This window comes from Papio anubis, chromosome 14 (genome assembly GCF_008728515.1).
Source record: "Papio anubis isolate 15944 chromosome 14, Panubis1.0, whole genome shotgun sequence".
Classification (NCBI taxonomy): domain Eukaryota; kingdom Metazoa; phylum Chordata; class Mammalia; order Primates; family Cercopithecidae; genus Papio; species Papio anubis.
Genome location: NC_044989.1, coordinates 91,933,574 through 91,952,905, shown reverse-complemented (window position 1 = coordinate 91,952,905; position 19,332 = coordinate 91,933,574). Strand labels below are relative to the sequence as shown.

General features: G+C 46.8%; 1 long non-coding RNA gene across 2 annotated transcripts in view; it reads right to left on the bottom strand.

Annotated features, from left to right (window-relative positions):
- Positions 1-19,332, bottom strand: part of LOC101013385 — a 153,599-nt gene that overhangs the window by 74,066 nt on the left and 60,201 nt on the right. The window contains exon 2 of one of the 2 annotated variants that reach the window (XR_636842.4): positions 14,342-14,653. The exons of the other annotated variant lie outside the window; for it this stretch is intronic. This is a non-coding gene — a long non-coding RNA (uncharacterized LOC101013385). Of the gene's footprint in view, positions 1-14,341; positions 14,654-19,332 lie in introns of those variants that run through there. 2 annotated transcript variants of the gene reach the window in all.

The following is a 19,332-nucleotide window of genomic DNA, read 5'->3' as shown; positions in this document are numbered from 1 at the left end:
TCCTGGCCCCCCATCTTACTTCAGATAGATTAGACAGATCCAATGTCTAAAACCCTAGATTACTGGTAACAATTTTAGTGACTTAGATCTCAAACTATGCGGTTTCAAACTATGGCCCGGAGGCCAAATCTGGCCCTCTGCCTGTTTTTAAAAATAAAGTTGTATTAAAATACAGCTTCTGCCATTCCTCTATGTATTACCTGTGACTGCTTCATGCTGCAATGGCAGAGTTGAGCCGTTGTGATAGAGACTATGCAGCCCAGCAAAGCCTAAAATATTTACTATCTGGCCTTTAGAAAAAATGTTTGCTGAACCCTGGCTTAAACAGAAAATCAAAACTCACCTGAAGGATTGGTTCTGTAACGTCTCAATAGCATGGAAAATTCAGATTTAAAATCTCTGCAATTTGGACCAAGCCAGGTTCTGCTGTGGTTGTGTTGTTGATGTAACGGGCCCAGACTACGGTTCAAGTGTAGACAAGTGTGTGTGGGGGTGTGTGTGTGTGTATGTTCATGAAGAGACTGAGAATAGGAACAGGATGGGGAGGAAAGAGAGATGCTTTATGGCTTAAGAATACTGAATTTGGAGCCAGAGCAGGGGAAGTTGTGCCACCCTTTAAGCCTCAGCTTTGGTCGTGTGAGAAACCTGGAGATAATGTAACTGATGGCACAGGGTTGTTGTGGATGGAAAATGAGCTCCTGTGAGCAGAGCATCTCTGCTGTCTCTAGGAGACTCAGCAAGTCCTAGGGGCTCCTCTGCATTTCTTGTTCAGTGCCCAGTGTGCATTAAGTGCTTAACAAATGGGCTCCTATTTGGGAATTATTCAAGTGACACACAATCTTATTTGGGGAACAGACAGCATCTGGGCAAGATAAAACTTCCTTCTTTCTTTCAAGGTTGGACATTACATGCTAATTTGGGTCATCTCCTGAGCATGACCTTCAGCCAGCCATTGGTCACCTTAAGTGCAAATAGGGCATGAGTGGCGTTCCACGTATAAACCGCTTGACAGCTCGGAAAGCAGACGGTCCTGTAAGTGTAACCCACGGACTGAAAATGACCCACGGCAAATGGCAATGCGTGCATGACTTTCGTGCTGGAATTCATGATGGAACATTCTGGATTCCTCCCAGCAAACCTGAGCTGGTCTGCTCTGTTGGCCAGTGAGGTCTGCCCAGAGAGACGCTGGTGTTTATCTGCCATATCCTTTAGTTTTTATTGCACTCAGTCGCCTTGTATATTTAATGGGGAAATTTGCTGAAATGGTTACTAAGCCACAAGGGGAAAAAAAAAGGAAGGGGGTGGGGACACACTCTCCGACCCTGAAGTTGGCAAAGTTGCCTCATTAATCAGACCTGTGCTGGGATACGACGTTATTCATGTTTAGGGCATTAAAACTTGAAGCTAAAATTGTAGCAGGCAGTAATTTGAGCACAGGCAGCCCGTCTCTCTGCGATAGATTTATGATGTTTACTCAACAATGGATGGGAACTTTCAGGGAAAGACTAGCCCCCCCCCACCCCCGCCTTTTCAAAACACATTGTCAGGCCACAGTGATCAAGTTCCCGATTTTTGTGTGAGTATGCAGAGCCTTTTTAAAAGTCTTCAGGGTGATAAGAGCAGACCGTGTTCGATCTTCCCCATTCTGAGCTCAGCGGAAGTAGGAAAATGTGCAAGGCAGATGGAATGAGCTGTCTACCAGGCGTATGGTGGTTGCCACACTCTCTGACTACACTGCTCTTCCTGACGTGACCGGTGCAGTGCCGCCCCCACCGGCCTTGATGTTGAATCTGGAACATCTGACCACTGTGTCACCTCGTCAGGACCTCAGAGAATTCCCGACAAAAGTTTCCATGTTCCCGGCTGAGGGTCTTGCTTTCCTGTGCTTCAAGGTTACAATTCTTGGAACTGACTGCTGGGAATTTCAGGAAAGTGAGGGTTCCCATTTTCCAAGTTTTCCCACTTCCTTTCTGTCATGACACACAGACAGACGGAGGCCACATCGATCTCTGTCGGTCCAGGCAGACTCTGCCTTCAGGTCTCACATAGCAAAGGAAGAGGCATCAGCCCGGTCTTGGGTCTTACCACTCAGAGGGGAAGCCCTTTCTGTAAGAGGATTCCTTTAAGATGTGGCACAAAGAATATTTGTACTGCACTTGGACAGGAAGGCCCCCAGGTGCATGAAAACACTTTGGAGTGCTCATCTTCTCTCTCTGGCACAGGTGCAGCAGGATGAGACCCTGTTCTGGTCACTCTGGCTGTTAGCTCTGCTTTTAGCTTTGCCATGGGCCTGGTGTGTTGACGATGAATTGCAGATAATACCACCAACCACATAGGGCTGTTTCGCAAACTAAGTTGACATTGTAGGCAGTTTGGTTAAACAAACCGACTTTGAGTATGGGCTCTGCCACCTCCTAAGGGGGTCATTTTGGGTAAGTTACTGGCTCCCTCTGATCTTCATTTCACCATCGTGAGATGGGATGAAGCTATTATCTGCCTCACTGGGCCATTACTGAGTATGTGGAAGTGCTTTTTTTTTTTTTTTTTTTTTTTGATAAAATATGCTCATAGATTTTCAATAAATGTTAGGTTCTATTCTCAATATTATGGAAAGATGCACTTCTTGAATTTGGGGAAGAAACAAAGGAGATTGCATTTTATGCCAAAGTCATAAGCACTGACGCATATCAAACCACAAATATTTCTATCATCCAGGCTCTGGGGGGATCGACTTGCCGCCCTATCATGTGACACTTAGATAAAGGATATGAAAGTCGTGCCTCACGTGGACACTATAATTTTGTAAGCTTTTCTTTAAGAGGGTCCCTGACTTTCCAGTCTTCTGTGTGTGTTTTGTCATTTAAGTTCGTGTGCTGCAACAGATTTAGAGTAGACGCTGCTTCCCCCTGCCCCATCCGGCGGTAAACGTGAGAATTTTTCAGTTCGAACTAAATACAAGAAATATTAAGTTAGACTTAAAGAAATAGCCCCCAACTTGCAACAAGTAGGGCAGTAAATAAAGGGAGCCCTTTTCTGCAGGGGCTGAGTGGGAGAGGGGAGCTCAAGGGGTTTCGGAGGTGAAAGTAACTGTAATGATTTATCATCAGGGAAGACTTATTTACCCATGGGAGGAATACTTTAAAATCGACCTTTCTCATAATAAGGTATGTTCATATGTACAGCACAACTTATATACAAGTATTTATGTAGTTTTGCAAGGAGTTTGCAAGGTTAGAAACACACACACGTACCCATACATATGAACTATGTTCAGTAACACTACGCATGCAGTCTTTGAAAACCTTCTGTGGATCATCTGGCTAGGGAACTGTGAATCTCATCTGTATCCACATGAGCCCAAAGAGGAGGGGCCGGGTAGAAACAAGAACCAACCAACAAAAAGCAGTGACAACAAGCACCATCACAACAACATGAGTTTTAAAGTGCATCTTGAAATAGCACACAGTTTTCCAATTTAAATAGTTTGGAATGAATCAAACGGGAAAAAAAAGCATTCATTAGATACAACTGAATTTCTCAAAAGTATATTAACACAGCCTACAAATAAATCCTCAAATGTACCACTCTCAACAAATCTTGCATTGACTGATATTCTCTGTCAACCAGAGAGGATGCAGGTAGGAAAATGAATGAAATTTCCGTTCTTCAGTGTTTACCAGATCTCTCAGGTTGTTTGCTTTGGGGAAGTGGCTGTTGCAGGGCTATGGGAATGTGTGAAACACTTTGCTAGTGAAGCCAGCTGAGGCCTTCAGGACCAAATGGCCAAATGAATGACAGACGACCCTTGCAGTAGCTTTGTCTGTCTGCAGAGCGGACTTCTGTGAGTGTTCCTAACAGTTAAAGAAGTGACATGCCGGGAGAACGGAAAAGGGTGCTAATGATTTACAAGCGAAGATAAGATATTATTAGGAGTACGAGGTCAATCAGATAAAGATACCATATACACAACTTGGATTTGGGCCCATTCTTTAATTTATTCTGAAAGGAAGAGGAGGAGGAAAGGATGGGGCCTGAGAGTGTCAGCAATTGGCTTCCCACGAGCTGCCTGTTTTAACACTCTTTGTGATTTATTTCAATCCCATCTTTTAAAAAGGTACAGCAATTTGTTCCATCTTTCCTGCTTCCTTCTCCTCTTCTTCCTCCTTCTAAGATGGCAGGGAGAAACTTTCTTAGAGGTCCCATCAACACTGCCATACAGCTTAGAAGACTGGAGATATTTATTCTCAATGTCCTCAGCTTACTTTCCAACAGGAGCATTATTTGAAAGACGATCTGCCAGCATTCAGCTGAACAGACACAAATGAATAGTGAGGCGAGAGAGTGGTTCGAAGGCTGGGGTTGCTCTCAGGTCTGATGAACCCTCCAGCACTCGCCATCATCGGCTACAATGTTGATGAGACTCCATCACAACTTCGGATCAAGAGAGTTTCTTTATTCCTCCAAACCTTCCAAAGCACTTTATGGACCTTGTGTTTGGACAACACCTCCATGAAGCTTGGAAGCCAAGAAGTCACATCTTCACTGAACAATTCAGGAAATTACAGGGCAGAGGTGAAATATGACCTTCGAGGGAAAAGCTGGCAGTGGAGCCCAGGTCTTCGTTTTGCTGGGATGGTTCCCTGCCATTATTCTCCTTTCTCACGAAAGGATCCTGCACAGTCGATTTACGGCATTTGTAAATAAAGGTGGCTATGTCAGCCTCCTGCTTGGAGAAAGGAAGGCAGCACCTTGAATGCTGAGAGAGTATCTCAAGCTTACTCTTTACTTCCATTACAATATCTCAGAAGTTATAACAGATGAAAACGGGGCGAGGTGGTCAAGGTAAGACCGGGGTCAGCAGGGAAATGGCGTGTGAGGAGTTTCTCATTAGAAAACACAAATGGGGATTTGGATTGGTTCTTTTTCTTGTCTCAGAGATCTTCTTCAGAATGACTTCCCCACCCCCACTTTGTCTTTGAAAGTTTTGCCGTGTTTGAATTGGCATACTTACACATTGTAATGATTTTTCTTTCATCAATTAAAAACAAAGCTATTTTTTGGTCAAGGGTCTCCTGAAGCAAAGTTAAGAAACAGAATAAGAAGGTTTTGAGTCACGCACAAGACTAACAATTAGCTAATAAAAACCCCTTTTTCCCCTATTTCCTCAAAAGTCAGTTCTCAGAAAAACAATTCTGGATGCACCCTGTTTACCAGCAACGCTAAAAGTTCAAGAAAAGAAAGACATCACAATATTTACACTCAGGCAAATCACTGTTCATCTATCGTGTCTGATCCTGCAGATTTGGGAGTGGGCTCCTGTCCTGCCTGTCAAAGGGAGAGGAAGCAGTGTCTGGCTAGCTGGTCCTGTATTTGCTCCTGTTGTCTCACTGTCCACCACCAGTTTTGTTTTTTGTTGTTTGTTTTCGTTTTTTGTTTTTTCTAAGACTGCTGGCATCCCTTCTTCCTAGATCATCTTGTCTTTCTTCTGATATTTGATTTTCATGACTAAGATCGCTAGGACCCCATCAGAGTATATTTCTGACGGCACAATGCTACTACTTCCTGGTATATTTATTTCATTCTCAATATTTGAACCTCTGAATTAAAATAATAGTGATAATAGCCAGCATTTATTGGCTTTGTGCTTTGTGCCAAGCATCATGCTGAGTGGGTTCGTACCTTATTGCAAAGGTCCCCCTGTGCTGCTGGGTTGGTGTCATTCTCCCAGTTTTTGGGTTTGGAAACCAAGGCTCAAAGAGCTCCAACAACTAGTGGAAGGCTAAGCAGACCAGACCTGGACACTTCTCCACTTCCTCAGCCTTCCAAGAGGGGCCCCAGCACTGATCTTCAGTCTTCAGACCTAGGTCGTTCTTGCCTCAGGGAGAGACAGATCAAGGAAAGTCAGGTGGTTGTTAGCTAACAAGAGCAATGTTCTTCCAGAGGGGCAACAAGTGAGGGACAGGGCTGGGAGCTCCTGCTCCTGGAGGTCAGGTGGGCCACCCCTCCACCCATCAGCATCTTGCAGCCAGGCAGATCCCTGTGGAGGCCCCTCAGTGACAGAGGGAAAAGCCCCCCGCAGCCCGGAATTGGCCTCATTGAGAGTATCCCCAAGGAGAAACATATAGAGGATGCCAGCAGCCCAGAAGGCTGGAGAGGGAGCTCATCTCTTCTCCGTCATAGCCACTGCACACAAAAGTTGGAGCCAGAAGCACCCACAAGTGTCCCTATCCAAACAGGGCAGGAGGAAGGAAATCCATTCAGTGATTCTTCCCCAGTAACATCTCTCCAGAGGCCTGACTATGCAGCAGGAGCTAACTGGGCTGCAGAGCCACAGCCAGGGCCCGTCCTCAACAGTCAGGGTGCTGGGTGGATCTGGTCTATGCTTGCTGCCTGTGAACCTGAGGCCCCAACCCACACAGCAACACCATTGCACCCAGTGGCTTCCCAGTGCAGCCATGGTGGATGCCCAGGGACAGGCAAGAGTGAGACCCTTCTCCACACCAGCTCCCAGGGCACAGAGGCTCCTCCTGTGGTGGCGCCACGTGGAGCCACGCTTGAGTCTGCAGTGGGTCTGGGGACAGCCACACACAAGCTCAGGAGACACACATGGCATCACGTGTCACCTACAGCCACTCCACACACCAACACATATGCACACAGGTACCAGCATATACCCACCGCACACACCCATACACATCACAAACACCTCACTCCACATGCAACATAGACACCCACACTCAGCCACACACAATGCACATGCACCACAAACATACATACTGCATACACACACAAGCTACAGAAACCGACGCTCATACTGCACACATGTCATACCCACATCCAGCCACATCACATACTACATCCATGCACACATCCACCAAGACACCACACTTATATTCACCCATGCATTCCCACACACCATACCACACCAAACATTCTAAACACACAGACATGTATGCACAACTATACACACATACCATAGATGTGCACTCACACACACACACAACCACCCCATGTGCATATAGGCACCCACGCACCAGACAACCCGTGTCCTCTTCTGCACCCACACTTGTGTCACACATTAAGGTACACAGAACCCATATGACCTTGTCACACACCCATACCCACACACTCCAAACACACACATGCTTGAGTGCACACTTTCGTTCTCATCCCCCCATGGCTGACTCTGCTTCCACTAAGGCAGCCTTTCCAGAACTGTTGAGGAACTGCCAAACACCCTTCCTTTTAGAGATGACCGTGTGTTGAGGAGTCAGTGTTCGTAAAGCAACTTCTTGGGGAAATATAATAGCAGATATAAGGTACTCTAAAGTGAGGGTATCCAAGCCAGATAGGCATTGTCAAGTGAGGGCATGCCTAAGAGTGAAAGGCAGAGCTGAAAGGCATTATGAACTCATTTCTAATAGGCATGGACAGGACCACCCTGAGCGAACTCAGGTACATGGTCACCTCGCCTGCAGGGACCAGGGACAATGCTTACAGAGTCAGTGTGTCTGCTGCCTATCAACCCTCTCAGATATGAAAATAATGGGATAGGAATTGGTGGCAAGGGCTGGAGGTAGAAGAGTCATAGTTTTCGATGGTATTTGTGCATTCCCTTCTCAAATTCCCTTCTGGCAGGTGGAATTCATTTCTCACTAATTTCCTTGCTGCATGTTGGTGGTTCTCAAACATTCCATCCTCTGCTCCATCCCCATTAGCTGAGTCGGGGAGGCCTGCCTGGGGCCCAGGAGTCCCTGTCTGAGCTAGCAACTGTGACAGCCCCCTGGGATCTTGCTGAAATGCAGATTCCAGTGCTAAGGTGTCCGGGTAGGGCCTCTCCCTTTTTGACCCAGCAACATCAATATTTTTAATTTAATTTTTTAATTTTTTAATTTTTTTGAGATGGAGTCTCACCCTGTCACCCAGGCTGGAGTGCAATGGCACAATCTCAGTTCACTGCAATCTCTACCTCCTGGGTTCAAGTGATTCTCCTGCCTTAGCCTCCCAAGTAGCTGGGATTACAGGTGCGTGCCACCACACCCGGCTAATTTTTTGTATCTTCAGTAGAGACAGGGTTTCACCATGTTGGCCAGGCTGGTCTCGAACTCCTGACCTCTTGATCCACCCACCTCAGCCTCCCAAAGTGCTGGGATTACAGGTGTGAGCCACCGTGCCCGGCCACAACATCACTTTTGAGTGGTGGGCAGTTTTTGCAGAACAACATCCACCCTCATCCCAGCCCGTGTGGATCCTCACACAGCCCTGGCAGGAGGCAGGGCCAATGGGGGCCACCGGTGTCCCCTGCTGAGGAGACTCCACTGGGGTCTGCAGCAGGAAGGGGTCCAAGCGCTCAGCACCCATCAGTCAACTTCCAGTCGCCCTGTTTTCAGCCATTGTCTGGTGTCACCCTTCCCAACTGTTGCTTACCGTTCACAGTCCTTTTTAGGGAAGAATGACATTTGATTTTACACATCTACAAAATATAAAATGGCAGCGTAATAGAGGGATAGGGAGAAGTTCATCACTCTGGACTTAAATATGGGATGCAGCATCGCATGACCATTTTTGTGATATGGGAAAAATTGATTGTCCTCACTAAAACTCAGTTTTCTTAACAGAAACAAAGGGATGATCACCTTGCCTCTGGGGCCTGCCTATGCACACTGGAAAATAACATTGTAAACCACCAAAAATGTCTCCAGAGCAAGCTAGAATCTTAGGTGGTAGCTGGGATGATTATAAAGGTGCACATTTTTTAATCCATCTACGTAGACAATCATCACTGAACATACTAAGTACCCTAGACCTGAGTAGAGTGAGGCTGAGGTTCACGCGGGACTAAGGGAGAGGGAACTGAAATCTACCCCATTCCAGCAGTAGCACTCAGGACAGCTTTCAAGATCCTGCTAAGTCATGTAAAGCATGTAACAGACCATGATTCCAGCAACAAGAGCATCATGAGAAGTAGGTGAATCTCCAAAAGGTAATCCAGGTCTCGCATTGGAGACAGCAGCCCTCCCTAAACACTTGTGAGGCAAAGCCAGCTATTCCTTCTCATGGACTCTCTTTTACTGCATAAAAGCAAATATGACTCAAAAGTACTTTAGTTTTAATAAAACAGACATTTAAATCTGGAAATTTCAAGTAGAGCCATTTGTCAGAAAACCTCAGCAAAAATAAGCATGATGCAGCTTGTCTAGATCTGAAACCCTCACTGCTTTGATAACTGAGTTAAAGAACTCAACACGGGGGTTGGCTTAGGTGAAGCCAGATAGGGCTGTCTCAGCCACAGTGCATTTCTGAGCCAAGTGCTCACACACGGAGCAGGGGAGGAAAGCGGAGTGTTCCCACTAAGTTTCATCTCCACCAGATCAGTTTCCTCTTCCTGCCATTTTTGATAAAGTGAGAACATGTGGATCCAACAGCTTCTCAGGGGAAGGAGCTGCCTAAAGCCCATGCCAGGGAGGCCACATGTGGCCCTGTCAGCCTGGTCATGGGCACAGAACGTGTGGCTCAATCCCATTCTTGCTGTGGTTCGAGTATGTGCAGATCTCACTTCAGACAAACTTGCAAACATCTTAGAGATACTGGAGGAAAAAGGAGAGAGTCTGGAAGACCGGGAACAAGAAAATACCACCACCATTTTCCAGGGGAATGGATTCTAAAAACTACAGAAGAACAGACTTCCTCCAAGTTCCAAAAAAACCCAGAGGAGACACGAAACAAGGCTCACAAGCTTTTGGGAAGAAAGTGGTGGTCTCAAGGAAGCAACATAAGTTCTCTAAGAGAAAGTCATTCCATGCTAACCTCATTTCCTGTTTTGACGAGCTTCACCAGAACAGTCGATTAGGGGAATGCCCCAGAAAGTGTGTCTTGATTTCAGTAAAGCATTTGAAAACCTCTCACCCTATCCGATCTAAGATACAAAAGATGGGCCAGATGATGGTGTGACCAGGAGGACTTGCAATTGGCAGGACACTCGTCTCCAAAGAAGGCCACCTCCTGGCTCATGGAAGTCCTGCCTGCCTTTGCTCCCTTTGCAGCTGCTGCAGACAGCCAGGCTGCTCCTGAGTCCCCAGTTGGACAGACAATTCCGTGCTTTCTGCCCACAGTCAAGTATGGTTTGAAATGACTCTGCAGCTCTACCCGTGAGAAGGTTGAGGACCCAAAAGCGAGGATGTCAGCCTGGCGTTGGTGGTTCTGCACAGGGGACATCCTTTGGAGTGACACAGGACCTTCTTCGTGGAGAGCCAGGGGCTCTGTCCTGTGTTCTGTCCCATTCACCATTTAAAAAACACCTTGGAGGCTGGGTACGGTGGTTCACGCCTGTAATCCCAGCACTTTGGGAGGCTGAAGCGGGTGGATCACGAGGTCAAGAGATTGAGACCATCCTGGCTAACATGGTGAAACCCTGTCTCTACTAATAATACAAAAAATAAAATAAAATAAAATAAGCCAAGCATGGTGGCGGGTGCCTGTAGTCCTAGCTACTCGGGAGGCTGAGGCAGGAGAATCACTTGAACCCGGGAGGTAGAGGTTGCAGTGAGCTATTCCGTCCAAAAAAAAAAAAAAAACACACCTTGGAAGGAGACATGGTAAATGAAGGCATATTTACCAAATTCGCAGATCACACAAAGTTCTGAGGAAGAAATGGCTCCCAAAAATGTAGGCACAAGGGTTAGAAACCTGGGATGCAACCAGAGGGAACAAATGTGAAGCTCTAGTGTCTTTTAAAAACACAGTCCACTGTAGGATTAAAAATCTATGTCAATTTGTTTCAAGTTATGCCACTAAGTACTTAAGTGTGGCCGGGGATGCGAAAACAAAACTTGTACTTTTCAATGCTTTCAGCAATATTAAGCTCTGTCTTAGGGTGTTAGACAGGCTCTAAAAAGCCCTCCCCTCCTTATCTTACGGCCTTGTTGGGAGGACAAAATAAGTCAGAGATGGTAAAGTGCTTTGAAAAAGGGAAAGCTCTGAAATTCAAAATAGTATTATTATTTGTTGTAAGGTGCTTTCCCTCCAACAAAAAAAGAAAATCTGGCAGTCTGTGAGTGATAAGCAGAAAGTGATTCAGCTTTGGTTCTAATTCTCCATCTCTAACCCCAATGAGTCGAGTTTGCTGGGCCACCTGACTAAATCCGTGACCTCCGAAAGGTGGCACTTCCAGCACTCTGCTTTTCCAAAAGTCTCGTCAATTCTTGGATTACATGAACTAAACAATAATTTAGAAAGCTCCTTTCTAGAACTGGGTCTTCATAGATACAAACTGAGTAAACCAAGGGAATGAACACCAAAGTACTTAGGTCTGGGCCTTAGATTTTTACAGATACAATCATGCATTGCTAATGAGAAGGATACAGTCTGAGAAACGCATCGTTAGGCAATTTCGTTGTAATGCGAATATCACAGAGTATACTTACACAATCCTAGATGGCATAGCGCACTACATGCCTAGGCTATATGGTATGGCCTATTACTCCTAGGCTACAAACTTGTACAGCATTTCAGTGCACTAAATACTGTAGGCCATTGTAACACAATGGTAAGAATATGTGCATCTAAACATGTCTTCACATAGAAAAGATAATGCATTGTGCTACAACATTATGGCAGTTGCAACATTACTAGGTGATAGGAATTTTTCAGCTCCGTTATAATCTTACGGGACCGCTATTGTATATGCAGAAACATCATTGAGTGCATAACTGTATTTTCAATGCTTTTCAGTCCTACAATGCAGTGCTTTGAAAGTTTGTCGCCCTTGCTGCTGCACAAGCCCTGGCTTGAAACATGGAAGAAAAATATACAGCAAATCCAAGACAGGAGGGCTCGTTAGTGAAGTTAACAGACAGAATTACCTTAAAGTCCCTTCAGGCTTAGCAGGATTTCACTTGGCAGTTATAGGACTCCAGGTTCCCCTGGACCACACTAGCCAGTAGAACTTCCTGTGCTCATAGACTTGTTCTGTATCTGCAGAGTCCAATATGGCAGCCACAAGTCACATGTGGATATTTAAATTTAAAATAAAAAGGAATTTTAAAATTCAGTCCCTTGGTTGTACAAGCCACATTTGATATGTTCCATAGATATCTGTGGCTAACAGCTACCATAGTGGATGGTACATGGAAAGACCAGTGTTTCTCAGTCTTGGCTATGCATTGAAATGACCTGCAGAGTTGTAAAAAATACTGATGTCTACACCCCCTCACTCCCCAGATTCTGATGTGATTGGTCCAAGCGGATCCTCGGTGTCTGGATTTTTCATAGCCCCTGGGTAATTCTAATGTCTGGCCAGGGTCAGAACTACTGCCTTAACCATCTAGAATTGTGTGGTCACTTCTCTTTTGCTCTTTCTCCTAATATCCTTGTGAACTAACTATCCTGCAGGCACCATATGGGTTATGTCTGGTCCTCCCTGCACCTGTGACTTCCATCTTTTTGAGGTCATAAATAATCCTGGGGGTGAGACTGGGAAATGGGTAGAGAATGTGGTTTCATCCCGCTCAAGAACACAGAGGAAGAGTGATCACTTGGGTGGAGATGTTCTTCCCAGTGGAAACCCTTGCACCTGGACAAAGGTGTGTCCAGAGGGGCCAGAGTTAGGTGTGTGTCAGCAACTCTGCTAACCCACAGTTGGGCCTGGCTCCCCACATCCTCAGGAGGACTGTCCCTGATGTCCATGTTACCCCTGTACACTGCCCTTGCACATGTTACCCTTGTACACTTCCTTCTCTTCTGCTAGAACCTAGCCAGGTAGAACCAGCAGAATCTCAGGGCAAGGTGGAATCTTTGTATTCATCTCATCTGCTCTTCTTAGTGTTCTTCTGGGAAAAGTAGCATCCAGAGACACCCAGCTGAGGCTAATTCCCTCCACAACACAGTGGTCCTTATCTTCCAGGATGGGGGCAAATAATGTGAACTTTAGGAAGTTTATCAGCAAGGCAAAGTTTGGTTTCTGATGAGAACCTGACTATCCAGACAGTAGAGCGTTCACGATCACCCTTTTCTGCTGGGTGATGTCCCAGAGGAAAGCCTGGGTCCTCACCCCAGTGAGGCCATTCACCAGACTCAGATCAGTTTCCTTATCCGCCAAACATGGTCAGAGCACTGGGCTGCTCAGCATCTCAGTGTGCCTGAGAAGTAATGAGAGGATGAACCCAGTCAGCCCATAGTTGTTGATGAGGCTCAGATCTCAAACACCGGGGACAGACCGGGAAATAAGAGAGACCACAATCTGCCTTTCTAGAGCAGAATTTTGGGAGTGGAGTGAGAGACAGACAGATAATTGAACATTCAGAATAAGTGCTGATAATGGTAAGTCTATGAAAAAAATAAAATAAAATCACAAGATAGAGAGAAACAGTGGGGAGGAAGGAGGGTCCTCTCAGGACATGGTGCTCAGGGAATTCTCCCTGAGAAGGGGGCATTTGGGCTGAGACCTCGATATGCATTGCAATGAACACTGCATGCACGTAGTGGCTTTTGTGATCATTATCATGGCCTATTGGTAAACTAATTCCAACAAGTACAAAACAGTAAACATGGTCATTTAAAATTATTCTTGGATGTTTGCTAAGCTTAAAAGTGAAGATTGCCAGAAAGTTCTGGAAGGCTCCTACTAATGGCCTCTCTGGTCATGTCCTCAGGAGGGGGTCAAATTGTCCTGTTTGAGGTTAGGGAAGAGAGTGGGATTACACAGAAGGAAGGCTTCGCTATTTCACCGTTGTATAGACTGTTCAGGTGCCAGTCTCAGAGTGTCAGAGTTCAAGAGAGCATTTAGGAAATCGGGGCATCTAAGTGAAATGGGACGGAGCCGTTTACCATGATGAACTGTGCAGTGTGCCCAACACTTCTTCAGCAGAGCCCACTCAGACTTGGCTAGAGGTGCTGGGTGGGGACCGGGGCTGAGTTAATCCCACCCACTGTTTTGTCTCCAGAACCCAGCACACAGCAGGCCCGCAAGAAATCCTTATGGGATGAATAAGTGAAGCAGTAACGGATGTGTGAGGGGAGGGAGGCAGCAGAGATGGTAGATGTCTCTAGTGGAAAGCCCGAGGTGAATGGAGATCTTGGGGTCACAGTTTATAGGCCACGATCAGGGTGGGTGTGAAAAGAGGTTTCCAGATGAAGCTCAACGTTTCTCTCAAATGTCAGTCTGCCCACACTGACTCTACAGCAATCTGGGAGAGATACAAGAAGCAGCAAGGCAAGCGTGGCTGAGTTATGAGAGAGTCAAGCCCAATACACATTTAAAGATGTCAGACGAACTGTGAGGTAATGCCAGGGTTCCCTCAAACACCTTTCAATCAGTGCTTAAAGGTAGCTAATAAGCAAACAATTCTGTTTTCTTTAGTTTTGCTTTTAATGAAGGACAAGGGATTAAGACACATAGAGACTGGCCAGACAAATGGGAAACCGACCAGACCAGACCATGACCAAAATATCACAGGCAGACCACCCGCAAATGCAGAGGCCTCAGAGTCCACAGCGGGCGGTCAGAACCAGGCCCCAGGGAATCTTTCAGCTGCATCCCGTCTGTGATCGGCGGGCAACAGGTAGAGGTGCTGGAGGGGGCTGAGTCCTGATTTTCGGTGTCTGTCATATTCGATCAAGTGTGTCATAGAGCTTCCTGTTTCATCTCCCAGTTATTCTGAAACAAAAACATGCATGAAAAACACAGGTCACTGCCAACCACACTGACAGTTGCTCTAGTACATGGAGACTGAAAAGGGAAAGACATATCATGAATGCCACAATAAGCCAGAGAATCAAATTTATCAGCATCTATTCAAATATTGACAAGCAACAAACATTGCTGGCGGCAACAGTGGTGCAGAGCATGGGGTGTCCACATAAACAGAATTCAGAAGAGACTAAAAAGGCAGATGTTCCCAAAACCCTGCTGCTTTGTTTGGGGCCAACCTGTGTGTTTATTGAAAAGTTGACTCAGTTCTGACTTCCTGGTCAGAGTCTGACTCCTGGTGGGCCCTGAGGCTCTTCCCCTACATGCCCCCGTTGACTTGGATGAAGAGTCACACAAGGACTTACAGGATGGCACAGGTGTTTGCCCAGGTGGTGCCCTGCACTCCCCTCTCCAAGGGCCCAAAGAGACCCAATGAGAGATCCCCATGGAATTCCAACCCAACGAGGTCCTGAGCCTCCCCGGGAGACATGGCCTCCCAGGTACATCGAATAATCACGATAAACCTGGGCCAAGCAGCCTCGGTGAGGTAGAGGGAAGGGTAGATAAGAAGTGGGGCCCTGACCAAGCAACGTCCCTGAGGACAGCACAGGACTGACAGCAGCTCCAGAAAGACTGTGATTCTGTTAATAACTGCTCTGCTGCTTGAGACCAGTGTGGTCTGGCTCACTGTTTGCAGAAAATCATTCTCAGTCTTCCAAATACGTGAAAGGATACTTCCAAAGACAGAGAGAGGGACGGCAGAATCAGAAATACAGATGGCACCATCTTCCCAAAGTCCATACTGTAGCCCCACAAAACCAACTTCATGCTTAAATCTGCTGCTCAGACACACTTTGGGGAGAAAGCGGTTTTTCCAGGAGTGAACCAGAGACAGCACTTTCATGGGAGGGAGGTCAAATCCAAGACTACCCGCTATTTCCAGCCATATTCACTATGGATGAAGAAGGGATAGCTCTACCCATGACCGTGCAAAGCTTCCTTGGGAACCCTGCCGTCCCTTCCACATACAACCTGTCCAAGGCGCAACCCTCAGTTCACCATGAAAACCCACTGGCCCTGCCACTCCCCATTTCCTTTGGTTAATATTAGGCACAAATTTTTCTGTAAATGAGATGAGGGGATGTGATTTTGGAAAAGCTTCATCCTTTCTCTTGAGACTCATTCACAAGATACAGTAGCACACAAAAGACCCAGAGAAGTTAAGAAATAAGAAAGCTGTTTAAATTATTGTGCACTTCCTGAACATATATGGGCATAACTTTTTTTTTTGGCACACCGTATTTTTTTTGTACACTGGCCTTTGCTGGCATGGTTCTGCTGAGTGGTGTTAGGAAATGTGGCCGAAGGTGGGTTGCCCAGCCCGCAGGGCCTGGCAGAGCTCTCCTCCTCCTAGGGTCTCTTGCAGCACTGCAGGCCAGGGAATAAAGCTTCTCTTGAGCCGGTAGCCCTGGCTGCCAGGACATGTGGCAATTGTGACAGTCTCTATTTATCTTTTGAAACTGTATTGTTCCCCCCTCCACCCCGGTATCTTTCCCAATGTCTTGTACAAGTGAGTTAACGGATCCATACAAACCCCTACAGTCTTATTTGTTTTTTCCTTAAAGGCCTTATTGGCTAGTGACAGTGAAAAATCAAGCTTCCTGAGTCTTGACGAACCTGGCCCCGTGATCCCTACACATTCTGGGAGGAGCACTGCCCAGATAAATCTGTTGGGAAAGCCAGCTTCCCGTTTTGAGTCCTATGAGCTAGCATTTTCTCATGTGGCTTAAAGTCCAGCATCTGGGCCCAGGATTTCATACACAATGCCTTCCTGGGTGGGCAAAGAGAAACAGGAACTAAGTAATGCATCAGTGGCCGGTAGGGGTGGAAGGGGAAACCTGGTTTCTTTAGTTTCATCACTGAAATAGAGAGGTGGTTTACCAACCCGTGCCCCTCACCAGTTACCCCCACTTCTGAGTGCGATGAAAAACCAAAATGCAATAGCCCAGGAGGGCCACAGTATGGAACACCCAACCATGTGGACCTTGGGCCAAAGTCACAGAGTGAGAGGTGGCCACCCTTAAGGATCATCAAACCAACCCTTCACTTTGCAGGTAAAGAAAGCAAAGCTCACTGAAAAAGGAAGTTGGCAACCTTCCCAAGGTCACTCTGGATAGGACACAGCTGGGACCGGGACCTGGGTCTCTCCTACCTCTCCTACCTTTGGCTTCTGGCCAAAGCTGAGAAGACTCTGAATTCCAGTTCTCCATTGCAAGGCCTGAGCTGGCTTGTCTGGGAGGTTTTGCAAGGATGAATCAGCTCTACCTTGGCCTGGCTGTCTAGTTATCACTGAAGAAACCCATGACACTTCATCTGAGAACTAAAAGTTTTGCCCCTAATTCAGAGCCGATCACACATGGCTTCCTAGATGCCAGTGTACACTGGGAGTGGGTGGAGACCACCAGTGCCACCCCAGTGTTGAGGCAGCCCTGAAGAAGCTTCTAGTCACAGACAGGGCCACTCTTACTCTTGGCTTGGCTGACCTGCTGTTCCTGCAGGTGTCTAATATTGAGGAGCCCCCAGGTAGGCCTCCCCACTGTGGGTACACAACCTCACTTCCCCCCAGATCTGAGAGATGGCCTCAGGGTCACACACATCACCCTGAATAGAAGCCCTAACTGGGGGCCCAAAATGCAGCTCAGGCAACCTTCACGAAGTTCCCCAGCTAGCTCCCAAATCATGCTCTTTCTGTTCCTGATGACAATCAGACAGAAGGCTGCTGGCATGGTAAACTGACAAGGGGAGAGAAGCAGTGGCACAGATGCCCAACCCCAATCCCACCCCCGAGGCAGGCTGTTTTGCCCTTGAAGTTGAACCATCCAAGCCTCTACTTTCTGCGCAGTAAGTCTCAAGGCAGGAGGAAGTGAAGACCACAAGCTTCGATTCGCTGTGACATCCAAGGAACTGCCAGTACCTCACTGCTGAGAGCCCAAGCCAGAGCTTCCAGTCAGCCACATGCAAAAACACACTGGAGCTAGCTCTGCCCCATTGGCAGCACCGAGGTCTTCCTCAGTGCATAGGAAAGGGACGAGTGAGGAACTCACACCCTGTCCATCTTGACTCACGTCAGATTCTAACACTATAGGAAGCCAACTTTTTGAGATTTCAAAAGAATTGCCAAGGAGGATGGAGCCTGCTCAGTAACTGCCAAACTGTTCGGTTCTCAGGAGTCCACTGTTTTTATTTTTCAGAATAGTAAAACCTAGACCGCACACTCAGGAAATGTATATTGCTTATCATAGACTAATTTTAGGGAGATATGAGATGGGTTCCTTGTATAAATCAGACTCGTGTGCTGCTAGAGCTGTCAGGGCAGGGCAGCCAGGCAGCAGTACTTGAGTCCCCCGGCCCTTGTCTCTGACAGAGGCTCCCGCGTGTAGAGCTCCAGCCACGTATCTCTGAGTAGACTTAGCACCTTTTCAAGGGGACCTCCCCTGAGAAGCAGTTTCTGCAAAGTGCTCCACGCATCGTTACCGACCTACACTTGGTCAGGAAGATTCTGTGTCTTTGAGTGGGGACTTTCAATACCCCTGTCAGCAGAGTGTGTCAGTCCCAGGACACACACCCGAACACGTACCATAGGCCAGCTACAGCTCCCCAGCTGAGCTTTCCTTCAAACATCTCCCCAGCCCTCTCAGGTTGGTGCTATTGGGATCATCTCTCTCACCTAGGAAAGATCGGAGCTCAAGGGAATTCAAAAACTAGCAGGGAAATAGAGGGACACAGCCTTCCATGCAGCGAACTGATGGTGAGGCTCTGCTGCTTGCCAGGACACTCAGCAGCCCCTTCAAACATCTGACCCCCGAGGTCTTCCAGGCTGGCTCACTTTTGGGTGCAGAGTGTCCCGAGCAGCACAAAGTCAGACATAGCCAGGTCCATGCACATTTGTGTCTCTCCACAGGGTCAGACTTTTACCGATGCTATTTCAATCACAAAAGCCACAAGTTACATGGAGTTCCCAAGGAAGTGATTCTCCTGAGTATGTCCTGTTCAGTTGGTAGTCAGAGCTGTGAGTACTCAGGCTCAAGCCACTCTGCAAGTCAGTCAATATTGCAAACCATACACAGCAGTGTCCTTAATTTAGTCAATATATAAATGCTATATTAAACATTCCACATGAAACAGTAACATTTAACATCGAGAGAAAGGGGATAAAAGAGCATAAATGTGACTTTGAAAAAAAAAAGAGTCAGAAGGGGATAGAAGAAAGGGTTAATGAGCCAATCCAACGAGAGCAACGTGGATGAGAGTGTCCTGGCCTGTTCCGGACAGACATCAAGAGTCTTTGATGTGGGCAGAGTCTGGCAACAGATGCCGGGTGCTGATCACGACAACAACAGAGCAAGACTCTGTTAACATGACCATCTCAAGCTGGTGAAATCCTGCTCTTCTTATAGCCCCAAGACCTCTGGCAAGGACTGATAGTAGAAAAGAGCTGGTGATGGCCCTCTCTGGTTGGGTGTGGTCTTTATTGATTAGGTGGTCATCTGTTCCCTGTTGGCATGATGCCTTTTGACACGTAAGATGGAGTCTTTTTCTAAGATGGTGTCACTTCCGTCAAGAGTGCTCTGTATAGGGAAGAACCT